This window comes from Pyrgilauda ruficollis, unplaced genomic scaffold (genome assembly GCF_017590135.1).
Source record: "Pyrgilauda ruficollis isolate IOZ18807 unplaced genomic scaffold, ASM1759013v1 scaffold76, whole genome shotgun sequence".
Lineage (NCBI taxonomy): Eukaryota > Metazoa > Chordata > Aves > Passeriformes > Passeridae > Pyrgilauda > Pyrgilauda ruficollis.
In genome coordinates, this window is record NW_024529488.1 from 724,564 (window position 1) to 744,005 (window position 19,442).

A 19,442-nucleotide genomic window follows, 5' to 3' on the forward strand; every position below is an offset into this window, starting at 1 on the left:
AGGCGGCGGGAGACAGGAGGGCACTGTGCGGTGGAGCAAAGGGACGCCGGAGCCTCGGGGAGGCCCCGCGGGCGAGGGCTGTCTGGGGTCTGGCGACAGGACGGGGGTGCGGCTGCGGAGCGATGACCGTCGTCGTCGGCCTTGTGTTCAGCAGGCGGCCGCGTCCGAGGCTTCCCCGGGACCGGACTGCGGAGAGGACGCTGACTGCGTCGGTGGTGTGAGGGCGTCTCCAGCCTCCTCGTCGCTTGCTTGGCTTGCGTTTGCTGATGGAAGAGCTGTTGCTGGCCCCGTTCCTCCCTGCACTTGCGGAAGTTAGTGCTGCGTGGGGTTTAGAGCTCCGTACCTCACTCTGCGTTCTTAGTACTCTTTGAAATAGTTGGATTTAACACATTTTTTTAATGGCGGACACAGAGTGTCAGGTTTACACTGAGAAATTCAGGAGCAGCAATACCAGGTCCCTAAGATGATTCTAAGAATAATCTGGGGTGGGGTTTTTTTGGGTTTGGTTGTTTGTTTGTTTTTGGTTTTTTTTTTTTTTTTTTTTTGCTTTTTTTTTTTTGCTTTTTTACTGGCAGCAAGTCCTATCCCTGTCATATCCCTGTCCGTAGAAAGCTGTCTAAGCTGTCTGGAAGGCTACAATCCTCAGAAACCTGCATCTTCTAAAACGTATGAAAAACTGATTTAGTTGAGTAATTTTACTTGCTGGTAGGAGCAGTGACATGAAAGTTACAAAGAATCAAATAGTGAGTTGAACAATATTTTGCATTTCCCCTTCGCTTTCATAAGTATATGAGTGTGTGAACATATGCAGTTTGCAGATTTTTGCTAATGTAAGAGCGTGTGAGGTAAATGAAAACATACGTAACCCACACATGTGATGGTGGAAGACTTAGAATAAAGGAACCTAACACAAATGAAACATAGTCCTTTATTCTTTTACCACCAATGTCCAAGGTTATGTGTTTGGGTTTGTTTTTTTTTTGTTTGTTTGTTTTTTTTTTTTTTTTTTTTTTTTTTTTTTTTTTTTTTTTTTTTTTTTTTTTTTTTTTATGGCAGCATCCCCAAGCAGTAGCCCTGGTAGCTAGCCGTACTTCAGAGATAAGAAAATTGTTGTCTTTACAGCAGAAGCTTTTCCATTTAGCTTCTTTAGTCAGTTTCAGGGTTGATTTCAGTCTTACAAAGACTTTCTGTTTCCTCTTGGTTCCTTCTGTGGCATAAGCCACCCAAATAGGGAGATGAACCAAAGGCCAGCTAGTTACCTTTAACCATTGATAAATATAAAGTTAAAGAACAGTATCTTGGTGTTGGTCCAACATCTGATCGTGCTATAGTACACATAAAGCACTCATCAATAAAATGCAGCACTGTTAATCCAGAATCATGCTAAACATCCACACAGGAGTGCTTTGGTTTATACTACATTATAAGGAAAAGCAATAAGAATGAATGATCTGTAATGAAATTATTGAGAATTCCTGCAAAGCTGGGAGAACATAGTAAAATGGTACCTGGGTTTATTTTTCATAAAATAGACAGCCTGTTATCTGGATTCAAAAGCAATTAACTCACTGACTTCTTTGAATTAACCCATTTTTATAAAGCACTGACAACATATTGCAAAGTTCTTTGAACTGGTCTCAAATCAAGTACCCAAATACATTAATCAATACTGAGTCCCAGCTGTTGCACAGTAGTTAGTTAAAAGAAAAAATCCAGAAAACATTTCTGTGATTTCTGTGGAGTGCTAGTAGCACAACTATTCTGAGAAAATTGCACTGATACCCCACATAAATTTATATATAGGCTTTTTAAAATTTGCCAGTTCAGTGTAATTTTTCTGAAGGTATATAAACAGCAAGATAAAGTAGTACATCTACTCTAAGTGTACTGTCAACAAGAAATGAGTCTCTTCTGAATACTGACACCTTTAGCGTGTTACTCTAAGTGGAAAACAAAGCAGGATAGCTGTACATAAAGACTGAATTACTACAAACTAAACATAGGAACAGGAAAATGCTAAGGTTATCACTAGGGCCCTTGGAGTTGTTCTTGAAGAAAGGAGATGCTACAGGTGAAATCTGGAAAAAATTAAATACTGAAACTTAAGCAGAAGGGATCACCAAAGTGAACTTCATTAAACAATGGAGCAATAGAGAGTTTCAGTCAAATCTCAGTTGTGATTACAGGTTCAAAGTATTGTGCATATTTTGTGAATCATAAAAGGTACTTTTGCAGTAAGATGCCCAACCTTAGTGCAGCTTAGTGCAGCTTGAGAAGCCTACCATTTCCTTTCACTGTGGGTATTTGGCTTTCAGAAGAGATGAAACAACACTGCAGAACAAGAAATCAAATGTTTCCGTACTGCTGGCCATTCAGTCAGGGCTCCATATAAAAATCGAAGCTGATGAGACTTGTTTTTTCCTCTCAGGAGGTATGTGTATAATGCAATCTAAAAGCATTTTCAGAAGTGCCCATTAGCTCTTAATTGGAAAGGGACTTTGAAAGGATGTTGTACTTCTATTTTGCCATAAGGCCTGAAAAAAGAAGGAAAAAGAAGATCATAACCATACTTTCTTTGTCATTACCTCTGAAAAAGTAGTTCCTATAGAAACAGGAATGATTATGCATTTACCTTCAACTGTATTGAAGGTAAAGACTAAGCAAAGACTACAATGCCTCTTCAAATGAAATTAAATAATCTTTGAATCACTGAAAATTTAACATGAAATATTAAATGTATCAAAATGTTTCAGCTATTTTTAATTGTCTTGTAAAGATTTCTTTCAGTAACTGTACTGGACCTCTGAGGTTTCCGTAGCAAGAATTCAAACAGTGCTGTTCCTGTTGGATTTGGTATCTACAATAAGTTTCTTTCACATTTTTAGCAATGCTTAGCCTTACAAATCTTTGAAGAATTGGGATTGCAGTGGTGTTCTCATGGTGGTTTTGCCCCAGTGTTTAGTATATTATATGGCATCATAGGCTGAATCATGTTTTGGACCTGATAATGATATGTATCTCTATCTACAAAGAGAAGAAAATACATTAAAGAAAATTAAAAATAAGAAAAAATTATTTATCATCCACATATGCATATTAGTATATAGCTTAAAGTTCCCAAAAAGTGCTTTCAATGATAAATTAAGTCAAAACTTCAAATTTTAAGCATTTTCAAAATATATGGTTTTTTTTTTAAATTCTGAAATGCTGCTCACATACTAAGTTATAATTTCTTGTGAAAAAGATTATATTTTGAAAAATTCATATTCCTATTATAATATAAAGTTATTCCTAACCCTGAAAGAGAAATCAAAAAATAAACTGGTAGTCAAAGGTTTGGGGTTTTTTTTTCCCCTATGGCTTACTTCTTACACTGCCACTAGTTTAATTCAAGATCTAATATCTTCTTAGTTCACCTGCTTTTACGTCTACTCCATTTAACTGTTTGAGAAGCAATTTGAGTGGAATTAGCAAATGTTCTGCTGAATTAAATATAGTCGGTGGATTATAAGGAGACCGTGCTTCATTCCTTTAAAGCCTGTACTTGCATGTAGGGTGAAACCTGGGAACAGTGTCTAAACCTCCAGAATTGAAGGGTGGGCACCGTGTGTTGTGTAGCTCTTCTAACTGTGGACAGCATGTGCTGTCTAGCAGGTGGTGTAGGTAGGAGGAGGTTGCCATCCGTGCCAAAGGCGACATTCTTAGTTTGCTGAATGAGAAAAAGACTTGTGGTAGAAGTACAGCTGCAGCGTGAATGGGACCCACATTTTTGTGCCAAAATAGTTGTAATTTAGAATTTAGTGGCATGAGATGTTCTGAGGGAGAATCATCAGGATCACATGTCTCTGAGCTCAAATAATGATGTTTACCAAAACAGTACCATTCTGCAGTTCTGCATAGCTTTTGTACATGCTACAGTAGCTCCTTGTTGGGAATCCCAGAGTTCTTCCTAGCTATACAAGTTTTCACTGCAGCAGACCACCCGGTTGCCCCAAGCACCACTAACTGGGGAAGGAAGTTCAGAAAAAATAAATCATCTGTTTTGCTTTTTTCATCGCAGAGGTGAATATTTCACTACCGTTTACTTTCGATCACCTATAAAGTGTCTCCATTATGTTAAAAAGTATTTAGCAGGTAGAAATCATGTCTTTAGAAACTACGGATCAGAAATTTAATTTTTAGAGGACACCAAATAATTCTGGATAAGAAACAATTCCTCTTAAATACCAATAGAAAGATAACATTATGACTCCAATGCACAATTACTACACACTTGGATCCCAAAAGATGGAAGATATGCATTTTTTCCTCTCTTATAAGTTGGAAAAGCCAGAATTAGATGCATCTCTGAGTGAGCAGGAATGATAAGTTTTCTTTCGTGCTTAATTACCCACCTTTTCTTTCTTTGTTCTGAAGGAGGGCTGTAGTAAACATAAACTCTCACAAAAGTAAAGATATGATGCATTCCTATTCACCTGCTCTAGTTTATAGAATGTGTACATTGAAGATGGAAGCGGGGCATTATGTACTTCCATTTTATTTGAGGATTGTTGGAGGTAGAAAGACTTTGAGAATGTTGGAGGTAGAAAGACTTTGAGAAAAGCACTTAACGTTCTTAAATCACAATCATATGAAATCTAGCTTAAAGAAAACTAGCTTATAATTTTCTTAAATTGTTTTTTTGGATCTTATTCACTGTTACTTTCCTCCAATTTCTATAAGTATGATGTCAATAGCATTAAGAGGATGTAATTTCCCAGTGTAAAATAGGAATATCTCACAGGTGAAGCCGACCTGAATTTTCAAAATTAACATTTTCTCTCAGCAATTCTCTCAGCTACAGAACATTTGTACTCTTCTAAAGAACAGGATGTAGCTATTGTTGCTGTTCAAAAGCTGCTGTAAACCACAAACTGTTATTTAGGGCTAATTTCTAGTACTTGTCATACATGTAAAGCAGGAAGAGCAATAGTTTTGTTGATAGATAAGGAAAAAAAATTGACATTCCTTGTAATTTCTTGAAGAAAGGGCAATTTAAGTGGTCAGCCTAAAGCCAATTGTATATATTATTACTTCCAGCATTTACTTAGCATCTTATTATAACTTTTTTTAAATGTTGACGTAGTTGATAGTTATCCTATCAATACCTTTTAATTAAAATACATGTGAACAATTTGAACATGAGGTATGTGCAAGAAAACATGTTGTGAACAAAAGCTAACAGAACTTGCCTTGTACCTGCATGAAAGTCCTAAGTATGATGGTAGTTGATAGATAACTGGGTCTGTTTCTAGTATTGTAGAAACAAAGACCTGTAGCAAGAATTTACAGATGCTGTAATGAAATTACAAGATTTATTTTCCATGTGCTCTGATTTAAGCCAAGCCAGCAACTAAGTACCACACAGCCACTTATTCACTCCCCCAGAGTCAGCTTGGGGAGAGAATTGTTGGAGTAGAATTGAGAAAAATTGTGGGTTGAGATAAGGACTGTTTGATAGGTAAATGCACACAAGCAAGGCAAAACAAGGCATTCATTCACTGCTTTCCATCCTTAGGTGTTCACCCACCTCTAGGAAAACTGAACTCCATCACATGTACTGGTGACTTGGGCAGAGAAATACCTTCTCTATGAACATCCACCACTTCCTCCTTCTTCCCCCATCTTCATATGCTGAACATGATGCCATATGCTGTGGGAGAACCCTTGGGTCAGCTGTCCCACCTGTGTCCCCTTCCAGCTCCCTGCACACCCTCAGCTGTCTCGCTGGTGGGGTGGGTGAGGAGCTGCAAAGGCCTTGGCTGTGCATGACCCCTGCTCAGCAATAACAAAAACTCCCTGTTTTATCAACACTCTTCACAAATATAAACATAACCTCATAGGAGCTACTGTAAAGAAATTTATCCCAGCAAAATTATCACATAGTTATACCTGAAATAATCTATATACTAAGCAGCCATTTTTTGGCAGTATTCACTGACTAGTATTGAAGATATTAATTTTAACAAAATTGTCATGCATTGAAAACAGTTTCTCTAACACAGAGCCATTTCTGCCATCATCAAGATTCTTCACACGGAGATAGAAATATTCCAAAACCATCCATGCATTACATAATAATCCCATGCTAGCAACCGCAAGACTCCAGTCACTTCGTAAACAAAAGCTCAATCTGGTTTCAGTCCTCCTCACATTTCGGATGGGTACGAACAATAGCATCACTTTTTCCAAGCAGCAGGACTCTTGTTCTAATGTATGAAATAGTCCTGGGGGTTTTTCTGTGGATTAGATGGCAAATTAATGGCCTGTCTACACTCCTCCTATCAAAATCTCACTGTCTCCAAGCAAGGCTGGCCGCCAAACTCTGGTGTGATCCCAGAAATCATCTAGGGTGTTGTTTGTTGAGCCAGGCTATTTTGCAGTCTCTTCTCCCTGGAGGTTAAGCTCACCAAGTTCCAGTGTCTGTATCCTTAGACTGTTTATTTTAGTACTTCATATGCAGCTTCTATTTACCTTACAAGCTGAATGGTTGAAATTCTTAAACCTTTGGTTAAATTTGTTCTGTGACTCTGTCACTTGACTGCGTACCAGATGGTGATAAAGAAAAAATAGACTTTGTTGCAGTTCCATAATCGAAAGCCAGATGGTGATACTAAGGCTGAGAGAGAGAAAACAATAATACATCACTGACCTACTCTGCCTCAAATTTCCAGCTATTGCTATCTAACAGAAAATGCATCTGTTCAGACATCATTCATATTTTGTCACACATTTTTTGGAACAAAAATTTTTGAAACTGCCACAGGTGCAAACACTGGCAAACCTTATATTTCCAAAGTATATTACAATAATAATTAAGGTGCAATTTTAAATCCAGTTTTTATCAGAAGATGAAAATATCTGAATCTCTTCAACTTAAACTAACATGGTATTTTACATGGGGAGACAAATTATTATTACCTAAATAAAATTGATTTAATTTGAGATAACTAGTCACCTAGAAGAAATATGCTTTTACTTTTTATGTAATGAAAACTGAAATTTTATCTCTAAATACCTGTAAACAGGTTGAAATATGTTGATATGTGAATGAATATTATTTGCTAAAGAATTTTGAGAGTAATTTTAGAACACGTGCAGATCTGCCAGGTTCAATTGAAATTACTTTGACAATTATTTTAACAAACTCTCCTATGAAAATTTGAGTTTATTTTATTGATTTGCTTCCTTTTGTACGAGGAGGTTTTTACTAGTCATCAGTGGTTGCCTTACATAAGTAATACAACAATTATAGATGTTAGACAAAAGTTGAAATTGGCAGGCAGACAATGAGACAAAAGAAACAAATATAGGAAAAAAATTGCTTATTATTTGGAATTATTTTAATTTCCATAAATAAAACTGCAACTCAAGGACATTTAGATAATTAATTAACTGCTTTTGTGAAATGATCAGTGTTGTTCTTATTCACAGAAAGGGTATGATCATTGCATATATTTATCTACAAATCTAACTATTAAAAACTGTTAGTGATGCACTAAAAACTGCACCATGTGATTTTAATTTAAATTGTATTTTGTACTGTTAAAAGAACAAAAGGAAGCACTGGTGTCTGACTTGTTGCAATCCTGTGCGTTCCAGGACCTGGGATGAAATTCACCCTCACTGAGGTGAGTAGAATCTTTTGGGCAAGAACTAGCTGCTGGATTTCATTGTTTCTGTGTCACAGGGGGGCTGTACTAGCTAATGATTTAAGTGAAGACACAAAGAAAATTCTTACCTCAAAAGAGCTCCTTCAGTAATTTGGGTAACCTTAACTCCAGTTGCTGAAGTCGCATGATGTGCTCATCATGCCAAGAATTTAGAACAAAAAATGAGAACATTTCAAAAATAAACTGCTTGATGAGGATAAGGAATATTTTTGCTGTGCATCCACTTTCAGTTGAAACAAAGTTTGTACAATATTTAGTTATTCAAATATTTGGATTCAGGGTCAAAACTTGAAAGAGAAAGTTGTGTAATTCATTAATAAGGTGAGTAGATCTCCCTTAGCAAAAGAAGGGTGTCTGGCTCAAAATTTAAGGATGTATCAAAGCGTCTTTGACTGGGGCACACAGGTTGCTATCTGCTCTATCTCTGCTGTTGGTAGAGACAGCTGAAGAAAAGTCACACAAAGAGATGAAGACTGGATTCAGTGGAAGGGCATAGTATTCCTGTACAAGCCTTTCCCAAGCAGAAGTCTTCTGATTCAATTAGGAGTTGCAGAAAAGAGGGACATCTGATCAGTGTGAATTCCCATTCATTCCTTCTAGCTTGCCTACAAGTAACTTTTGAAGAGAATTGGCCAGAACCAACCTCAGAATTTGAGGCTGTATAAACTGTTGGGCAATCTGCACGTAGAAAGACCGATCTTCATCAGCTACGTATTATGGCGTCTTCCATATGTGGCTTATCTAGTTGAAATACACAGATAGGGACAAGTTCATGGAGTTGTGCTCAAATATCTATTTCTTCCTGCTAAAATTTTGAGTAAGGCAAAACCTGTTGTTTTTATTTTTGTTTGTCTGTCTTTTGTGGTTTTTGTTTGTTGGGGTTTTTTTTTGTTTGGTTTGGTTTTGGTTTGTTTTTGTTTTCTGTTGGGGTTGTTTTTGTTGTTTTTTTGGTTGGGGTTTTTTGTCTGAAAGGCTTAATACAAGATAGATTATATTCTTCCTGAAACTCCTTAAAGACAGTGGAGAAAAAATATTCCTTATTTTGAGTTTGCTGCCTGGAAGGAGCTGGAATTGTGGTAACCCATTTAACAGTACTTACCCTTGAAATCCCACACCTAAGTACTGGTTTTGTCTTCCACAGAATTTCTTATAGGTAAGGGCTATGTACATTCTGACACTGTATCAGAGAAGCCACTTATGAAAATGTTAAGATGAACTATATTTTCTCTACTGAACTGGCCTTTATTATCTTCATACCCATGCAGATGCACAAAGAACTTGAAAGAACACTTTAAATGGCCGTATTTTATTTGGCATATAGAAAGTGTTGTGAGACACGTCTGTTTTTCCTGGTTCAGTCAGCAACTTGGCCCAAGATATGTTCACAGTAGAAACACGCATAGAGAGCACGTGTATAGAACACACACGCATGCATACATACATACATGACCAGGCACAGATTGTGACAGTCAGTCCTTTCTGAACACATGAATCTTGCCTTCCAGAACAGCAAAGATCTCATCACCAGGCATAGTTTCTGGCTCCTAAGTTGATTTAAAGGGTGAATGGATACAAGTAAGCCATCACTTCAAGCAACACTTGATAGGGCAGGGTGACCTTTTCTGTTGCCTGAATTTAGTGTTCAGAATAACTGGGAGCAGTACACCGCAGAGGGTAAGAATGGTCTTTAAGGGACCGAGAGCTGTTCGGACTTCACGCAGAGACTTGGTAAATACCTGTCATTCCTGAGAAACTTCATGAGGAGAAAAGAGAAAAGCACATAGTTTAGGCATTTGCTCATATGAAGACTTCCATCACTCTAAGCATAACTAAGAGATCCTTTAAAAAAATCAAAAAGCAATACATGAAATAAAACTGTGCAAAGAAAACTTTTCTATCTTGAATGTCTGACCTAAGTCAAACACTACTTTATGCTGATTATAACGTATTTTTCAGCAACAGCAGGTCAATGTCAAATAAAAAACCACATCTCTTTCATGTTCAAGGACAACCCTTTAGTCAAGGAAAGCTTTCTTTTATCTTTAAAAAATCATCAGAACACAGTGTCTAGAAATAGTTTACATATATGCTTATTTAAAGGACTTCATATTTTAAGCAATGCAGTTTCATTATTCTACTTTGCTCTCCAGAGGATGCCCTATGAATTTCTCATCCACAGAAATTGAAATCCTATGATGTATCCTAGAAAGTATTATGAGTTTATATTACATTCAATTTTTTTTTTTAAATTGTGCTTAAAATTTTGCATTAAAAATAAGAGTTCATATGCTGGTCTTCTCAACAGCTATGAATTTATGACTGTGTATCAAGAATAGGAACTACAACAATCTCTGACTGAAAGTCAATTTGCTTGGCTGTGTGTATCAAATGGCAGTCCACACAGAAAGCTGAAGCTGGCAAAATAAATCCTAGAAATCTACATCTTCCTTGTAGCAGTTGGAAAATCTTGATAGTTAAGGGAAGAGGCTGGATTCTGGTGCTACTACACATAATAAGAAAAAATACATTGATAGCTGTGATTGTAAAGGAAAAAAAGTTAAGGCACATCAAGAATATTTTTTCTGTACTTGTGACTATTAGATTATTGTGTGTGAATCAGACCAGATCACTATCTAATGCATTAGTTGGTAGAGGTTTACTCTGTTTGCAGTGACTTTTAAAATGTAATTTTAGTGGCAATTCTAATACAACAATATATGTCCTCTAAGTGCACTCTGTAGCAATTCCCTCCCACACCATATGCGAGCTACATTTTTATAATAAGAACAAAGAGGAAAATAATGGATCTTTGCTACTGTTTAGTGAATGGAAATTTTTAGATTTGCTGGATAGTAGTGCATTAGTGGTGGGAAATCAGGTTTTCCCACAGGGGCTGAAATATTCTGACTGACAACTTTGGCTTAAGGATTCACTCAGGAAGGAAGCATGCTGCATGTTAGAAGACAATCCCAGTTATTACTGTGCCACAGATGCTTATCTGGATGTATGTAATTCCCATTGGGCTATATGAGTGTTTCACAAACACTGGGATAGATTTAGCCTCCTTCTCTCTCTTACTAAAAATAGAAAAGTTAGAGGAAAGGAAAGCAGCAGAATTACAACCTTTAACTATCCTTTACTATCCAAAACTTAATTGTCAGTAAACAGGAAAGATTAATGAGACTGTGATAGTGAAAATTGTCTTCCTTTCCTTCTAAATAAATGGCTACTTAAAGAAAACTGAGCACAAAAAGTAAAATAATACAGAACTGAATTCTCACAGTTTTTCTTCACACAATGCCTGTAAGAGACAAATAAAACAGTGTCTATGTTTCCTGTCAAAACCTTGAATTTTCTTAAACTGGAATTGTTTTGAATTATGACATAACTCTTTGGGAACTGAAGACAAATAAATTGATATTTTACATCTTTCCTTCAGATCCTTACCCAGCCATTAATTTATTATTACATATAGCATGTTATGAGAAACTTACTGGAGTCTTAAGGTTCATAGTCATCAGGCTAAATGTTCATTAAATTTTTTCAGGAGATTTTCCTGAGGAAAATGGTAAAATCTGGCGTTTATAATATAGGGATTGATTTTAAGTTTCAAAGAGAGAATTTTCTATCATCCTACGGACACAGAAATAATGGGAATTCAATTTAGTTGAGGTCAGAGCAGGAGCAGTTTATTACTATAGCTATTGTACAGTTGCAGGTGTATATACCTCTGGGATGTACAGTCTGTTCTTCACCATACCCTGTCAGATAAACAGGACTGTAGTACATTGCAATAAAAAGAAGTGAAGTGGGTTAGTTCTGGAGACTCCAGGCATTCAAATAAAGAAGAAGCAGTAGGAAGTAGCCCCTAGGCAGTAGCATGCTTTTACAAATAATTCACTGTTTTGTTAATTAATTTGTGCTGACTCAGATAGGTCATGCTGACTTAAATTTCTTAACTAGCGAAGTCTGCCACTGTAAAGTTTACACTAAATTTGAGAGTGAATATTTCTGTTCTTGAAGGCTTACTTTCACAAAATTTTGTTGTGAAGGTTCATTCTGTTGTGGTGCTGCACAGAAGATGGTGCCCTGAGATTGTTTACATGTGAAAGATTTTTCAGCTCTGAAAAATCCTACTTAAAACTGTTACAAACAGTACGCTTTTCATCAGTTCAAGGCATACATAGAATAATTTTTCCTTGACATCTCTATAGTAATGTTAAGCACTTGGAAAGAGCTACTTATGTTAAAAAAGACCCAGATCATTAAACCTATGGAAAATGGGTGCAGGCATGGGATAAGCCTAGAGAATATACACTTGCCAAGCCACAAATACCATGTAATTTGGCAAAAGGGGCTGTAAGAATAGAAATTGTTTCGTCAATTCCTTGCTTGAGTGACAGATCCTAAATGAGAGAAGGACTGAAAAACTGTTGTATGAGTCCAACCTGCAGCATGAATAATCTCAACACCCAAGATTTTATCCTTCACGTAATATGAAAATGTTGAAATATTTAATCCTATAATTTTATGTTGAATAGATCATGTGTCCAATAGATTGAGGGACATTTCAGGAAGAGGCATAATTAATCTTTATTTTTTTAATCAAAGGAACTATAAAAAGTCCCAGCTAGTTTTGCTGAGCTGGTTAGGCATAGAACAAATTAATATTCAGTAAATATCCACACTTCTTTTGTTCATGAAAGATTCCTTCCACACAGCAGATTCTGACACAGGTCATCAGCCACTCTCCCAGTCTATTCCTCAAAATGCTATTTTAATGGTCGGCTTTCCTCTCCCACTTAAATAGCTTTTAGCCAGCCATTATGACTTAAACAGCAACTGAGTCATGAAAAACAAAGTAACTGTAGTGTGAAGGTTAGATCAAATGACAAACCATTGGCATCTCGCTGCTGAATTTCTTCTTTTATCACAAACTGCTGTTTTCTTGCTACTGAATTTTTCACTTTTTTTTTTTTTTTTTTTTTTTTTTTTAATGTAAAAGGAGACTACTCATGTATAGCTGGTGGTGTGCGATCTTTTCAGCAGTCCTGGTATGAATGTGTAGCATGACCACAGAAAATATCCAGAAAACTATCTTATGCATTTGGTGTAAGCTTATTGAATATGTTTGGGGAAAATAAAAAATAAAATCTTTCTCTCTCTCTCTCTCTCTCTCTATCTCTTTCTTTTTTTTTAATGATTTCTTGAAAGATTAAGAATCTGTGAGGAAAGAAGTGAATGAGAGTTTTCACAGGCAAGATATGTGATCATCTTGGTCAACAGAAAAATATCCCTTTTTCTATTACTTCTCTATGTCTATGCTCCACATTTAGGTTTAAAATTCTTTTTGTTTGTTCTGTCCAGTCTCTCATTCCCAGTCATGGCAACATCCAAATCAACTATTTTTAACTTCAAGTTTACTGGTATCACTCTTAGCTCAGAAAGACTGACTAGATTTAAAAAGGTTCAACTTAGTCGGTTAGGAATCCAGCATTATAGACAAAAAATAGGCAGCTTGGCAGCTTCTCTGTCTGTATGACTATCAGCCTATAGTCCCAAAAAACAGGGCAGAGTTGAGTTAATTTTATCTCTTATCAGACATCAAGATGAGAGAAAAATAATAGTGATAATCGTATGTGAATTCAGACTGAAGTACAGAGGAACACGAAGGTTTCTGTGTACTCTTCTTGCAGCAGCTGTAGTGTATCTCTAAATGGAAAGTGTCCCTATAATCAATGCTTTTCAGAAATGCCCTTCTTTCAGTCTCCTCAGAAATAAAAAAAGGCAATCACACATGCAAAAAAGATAATAGACACAACAGGTACAATTTTGTTTGTTGTGTTTAAGAATGAAATACCTGTCTTTTAAGAGCGGGAGCTCATTTAAGGTATCATAAGAAGCCAGCTGGTCTGTATACATGCTTTGCCCATGAAATCTAATATACCTGACAGAGTATAAATTAGATGTCGAGGTCAAAGGCTACAGCACCTGTTTAAGCTGACAAATTTCTGTCTTTTGAGTGCGGTAGTTTTGCTGCCAACAGTACTCTGTATTTCAGTTGGCGGTTTTCCACACAGACAGAATGATGTGCTTATGCTGCAACTGACTTATAAACACATCATGTTAGCAGAGTAATTATAGACTAACACAAGCAGCACAGTTTGCAAAACAAATTTTATACTTCTCAGTGCTAGATGGTTTCATTTTATTCTAAAAAATAATTCCAAGTTTAACATATCTGTTAATACTTTCTGGTTTGCATTTTTGAAACAGAAACTTCACAGAGAAAAGCATAAGGTTCATTCATCATGGAAGGATGATACAAAACTCTTAGTGACTCTATCTGCAGGGGTGAATTGCATGCTAAAGGCACATAAAAGAATACTGTAAGCAAATATCAGATCTGTATAACTCAGAGTTTCAATACATATGGACTGAAAAACTAGAATTTAAATTAAAAATTATAAACGACAAAGCATTCAAAAATGGATTCCTTATATAGAACTGAAAGATTTCTAGGTAAACTGTCTTTATAGAACTGTGAAAACTCACTTTAAAAGAAAAAAAAAAAAACCAACCCAAAACATAAACCCAGCAATGTAGCATGCAGAATCTTGAGATTCAAGATCTGAAACACAACATGATCTCCACTCAGATAACTTGTTTAGTTTGTGATCAACAATTAGTACCTGGGTCTGAATGAGCCCCACCCCCTATTACTGCAATGATCACACCTCACACTCAAACAATCTCCATCTGGCCAAATATATCCAAACTACTTACTGTATCTACATGGACAATCTGTTTCATTTTGGACATCATATTTAATAAGGCTTATTTAGACTAGACTTGGCTTAAAATCCTCAAATGTCTTGTGTAAATACCACTTGTGGAATATCACAGTAGTGTAAAGTTAACAGATGGAGAGTGTCAAATAATGTAACATCTTAGTTAATATTTTTCTCAGGAGTTCAGTTTTTTTCCAGGAATATAGTTTGGGCACATGCCTGTTTAAAAGGCTAATAATCCAAAGTATCTTTCTGTAGTTACCTATCATAATGTGGTTTTTACAAGAGTTTCATGGGTCTGCAAATAATGATGCCATTATATAACTAAGTGCATGAAAAGTCCTCAGAACAATATTTGTACCCTTTTTTCTGGATATTCACTTCAGGATTTCTAACAGAAAATACTGTAGAACTTGTATACAATATTTCTGATTTATTGCAACATTCAGGGAAGTTTAGTACATTCCCAAAGTGACTGGAAGCACTTGCAATGGTGACTGAAGATTCCTTGTGTGGAGACAGTTATCTCCACCACTGTAGGCATGAGTGTAGCATTTCTCAATTTCTCTGCTCCTTCTGCCCTGCTCTCTTATTGGTCACAGGTAGTGCTTTTTCTCAGGACAATGAACAAGACAATATTTGGCCCTTTTTATTGGGCTTTTTTTCATTGGGCATGACTTGAATCCTCAGCTTTCTGCAGGCTCAACTTACTTGCCTTTCTGGAATATGACAACGGAATTAACTCTAGAGGTCACTGAAGAATGCTGACAACATCCTACTGGTCCAAGTGGTGAGCCCTGACTCCAGCTCTGCGTTTCTATTGGTACTGGACCCTGTCTTCCTTTCAAAGAATCCTAGTCCCTTTTCTTCTCATTGTCTGAGTTTTCTACAGCTTGTGAGACCTCATAGCTTCAGGAGGTGGCACCACTGCAAGAAATTTTCATCCGCATGATCAGCCTCTCACCACCAGCACCACAGGTCCCATCTCTGCTCTTGTGCCTGTGGGACATTCCTCCGTTTCTCTTCCTTTGGGTCAACATTAGGTTGCAAGTCCTATTCACTCAACACAAAGGTTCCATCTAAGCAAGGAAAATGCCTAAATTTCAAGAATCAATACAGTTTGAAATCTAGTGTTTTCATCCCTGGGAAGACTTACACACCCATGAATTTTTGTGCATCCTTCTTGAATCAGGACCCACACAAAAACCCTTTTCATTCATGGTTTGAAGAAGGAGGAAAGTAAGAGTGAGCAGTAATCTCATTTCATTGCACTGTGGGTGAGACCCAAACCACAGCAGACTTCCAAAGAAACAGATAGTATTTTATAATTTGTAGCATATAAGGATCTCTTTTATTAAGAAATTCTGCAACTTACAGAAATTCTTGTAAGCATAACATAAAACTGTATTCAAGTAGAAAGTGCAACTTTCTGGGCTGATATTAGTAGCAGAGTGCATGACAGATTGCCACAAAATAATACATTGGAAAATATACCACCAAACATTTAATAGGCATACCAGTCTTTTGTGTCATAGTTCATATACTTACTTTGAACTTAAACCTCATTCTTCTTTGAGTTAAATTTGGCTTATATACTGGGTTTTTTTCTTTAATAGTTAAAATGTTTTTCCTCTTTAAATATTTATGTCTATACATATAGCATACAAATAAAAGCTTTGAGTACTTAAATGTGTAGCATAAATGCTGTATAAATTTCATGCTTCCCTCTTGAGGCAGCTACACCAGTGGAACAAAGCTGATTTGCAAAGCTGATTTACATTAAATTAAATAATATAAATTTCAATGTTCAGTTTCAAATGTAAAAATCTTAAGGCTGTTGTTTTCAGTTCCTCAAACAACTACTCAACTTGTATTAGCTTTATATTGGTTTTAATTAAAATTCAGACAGGAGGATCTAGATATGGGGATGTGGCTGAACTCCAAATATCTTTTCTCAGTCTGGGACAAGCTAATGATACGGTCACCTTTACAACCAAGTAACACTGGCTCAGAACTGCTCCATGTCAGTCCTTCAAGCAATGGCTCAGAAATCTAGACAAAATCTAACACCCAAACCATTGCAGTAGAATATTGGGTCACCTTCTGCCGGTTCATCAGCTATGCCACCAGTTTTCCATCACACAATGCAAAATTCCCTAGACTCCCATGAAACAGCCTTTGCTACTACTTTCTGCTGTTTTCAGGGCAGGCTCCTTTTCCTCATATATTTGTAGTATCCTGTTTCCTCTGGTATTTTTTTTTTTTTTTTTGAGAACTATGGTGCTAGATAAGAATGAAAAAATGCCAAGTACTATACACTCTTAAAATTATGAAATTCTCAGTATTAAAGTGTTTTTCTACCTGCAAGACACAGAATCAGAAACAAATATCATGTGCTGATAACGCAATTGTATAGTCCCTGAAAACATTGTTGGAAAGTTGTTGTCAAAATAGTCCTGTCGTGGTGTTTTTACATCATTAACTGTGTAAACAGTTGCTCAGAACTTATCCTTGTTGGTGAACGTCTCATGTTCAGAAGATGAATCAGAGTAGCATGTATGGTGTCAGCATCTTTCAAATACAATGAGTATTACAAATCACTGAAAGTCAGCAATATATTTTTTTTATCTTTACTTTGTAATGGGAGGAAAAAAGTTATTATTGTAGGCTGTGACATTAAATACACCTTTCCATGTATGTGCTCTCACTTGAGCTAAGCAGCAATATGCCAAATTAACTCCACCAAAAGAAACTCTAAAGGCTCTCCCAGTGTCTCAAAGTCCTGTTGGCCCTAACTCACTGAATGGTCCTGTGCACTGCCTTCACAGATAGTGTTTAAGAAAGTCAATTGATTCTTGGCACTTCAGATCTTGCATAAGATTACCCATGGCCTGACTTTTGGAGATGCTAAGTATTCATAATATGAGGATGTTAAGAAAATTAAAAAAAAAATCAGAAAAAAATCCTTAAAAACAGGCCTTTGGTATCTGTGGATCCTTTAGCTAGCATTTGAAGCACCAAAGTTCTGTAACCACATTTGAAAGGTCTTACGTGCAAGGTGGTAACAGGAGTTTTGTCTCTTACACCAGCAAGGGAAATAGGCAAAAAGCAAGAAACACACACAAACAATCTGGAGCATTCTATAAAAGCATATTTTAAAAAATCACTCTTCTGTCTTACTGTTTAAATGAATTTATGATTAATATATGTGTGTTCTGCCAGCTTACCTGGCAAAGCTGACTTTGAGGAAAAGGACACAATCATCTTCAAAGTAAATGTATCTTTGCCTGTCCAAGATTGGTGTGTCCATGTGTTTTTGGGGCAGAGGAAGGAGTAAATTCAAGAATGAATCATTTTGGTGAAGCGAAGCAGAGCAAAACGTGGAGTAGTTTCTGCAGATTTGCTCATTTCTGTTGCATCTCTACTTGGTTTGGAAGAAACCTTTGTTCTTCTTAATGTCTGCTATGTAGTCAAGCTTGACTGTATACTCTGTCTCTCATGACTTTTTTTCTGCTTGTAGCTGTATGAAAAATTAAAGAACTTATTCATCTGTGTACATCCTACCAACTATTTTCACATGGCTAGTCCAGTTAATTGATCCAGCAAGAGTGCACTGTCATGCCTGAAGCAGTCCAGGCTTTAACAGATGCCTTGAACCTCAGATTCTCCTCTGCTGGCCTTGGATTATTTGTGTGTTTGTCATAGGAAATATGAAGAGATTTTTTTTTTTCCTCTGAGAACTATGCTAAACAAAAAAATGCTTGGAAAATTTAGCTTTCTGGAATTTGAAGAGCTCCCAGATCTCTCTGAATACATATCAAAGGGGAAAAAAAAAAGCTTAAGAGCAATTCTGTAAATGCTCTCTGTAGGTATTATTGTTTTTTGGTTTTTCTTTTTTCCTGAGCTGAGAATACTCAGGTTATTCCCACAGAGTAAGAACTACTGAAAAGCTCACCAGCTGCAGTGCTAGTCAGGCTTCCAAAAGAGTTCATTTCTCCTTTAGACATCAAAGTAATGACACCCTCATTCATAAAATTATACAGCATGCTATAGTCAAGATATTTTGCAAATGAAGCTCTATGTGTTTTATCTTTATGACAAATTGAAGCTGAATTTTCTGTTATTTTTAAAAGGAAAAACTGAAAAAGTAAAAGTAAATAAACACCTAAAAAAAAAAAAAAAATAGAACCACCTCTTTAGTCTCTGGAAATTCTTGTCTTCAGTGGTAACCATGGGCTTTTCTAATAGTAGAACATGTGGAAATTCTCATTTCTAGGTTATTCTAGTTTCCTATGAATTCAAGCACACCTTTCATCTTAAATAATTCCCATGTTCTGTTATTAGTGCTTGCTTGCATTATTAGTGCTTGCTTCTGTGGTCTGCTGAATTCACCCTTTGGAGATAGGTCACTCTCAGAAATGTCAAAAAAGCTAAACAAAATGTAGACAACTGAACCCAGAGTTTGAGGCAAATATTTTTCCAGATAAAAATAGCTGTTGTATCCTCCAATAAAAACAGAAGAGGAAAAATGTACTATCACAGTTAGCCATGATTTTTTTTTTCCAATCTTGTACTGTGAGTTTTCCAAGAGAGTGTGCAGTAGTTAAACACTAGATACACAACTCTGCCTACATACTTAAGCAGTTCTATTCCTAGGTCAAAGTAGCCCTGAGACATCTTTGCTTTTGTTAGTGGAAACTGAGTAATATTGTTTTACAATTACAGCATCACAGGAAATTCCAAATCTAGAGCTTCAAACTCAGGAATGAAGCTTTATATACAGAAAATCAGTATTATTAGTATTAGCATTACCATGTATCCTTGCCCAATATTCACAAGACTTCAGTGATCTGCCAGATTACTGGTCACCTAAGTTGTTGATCCAGGCCCTTCAAATTCCTCTGTCCTCCTTTGTCGTAATACTACTGCTCAACATCTG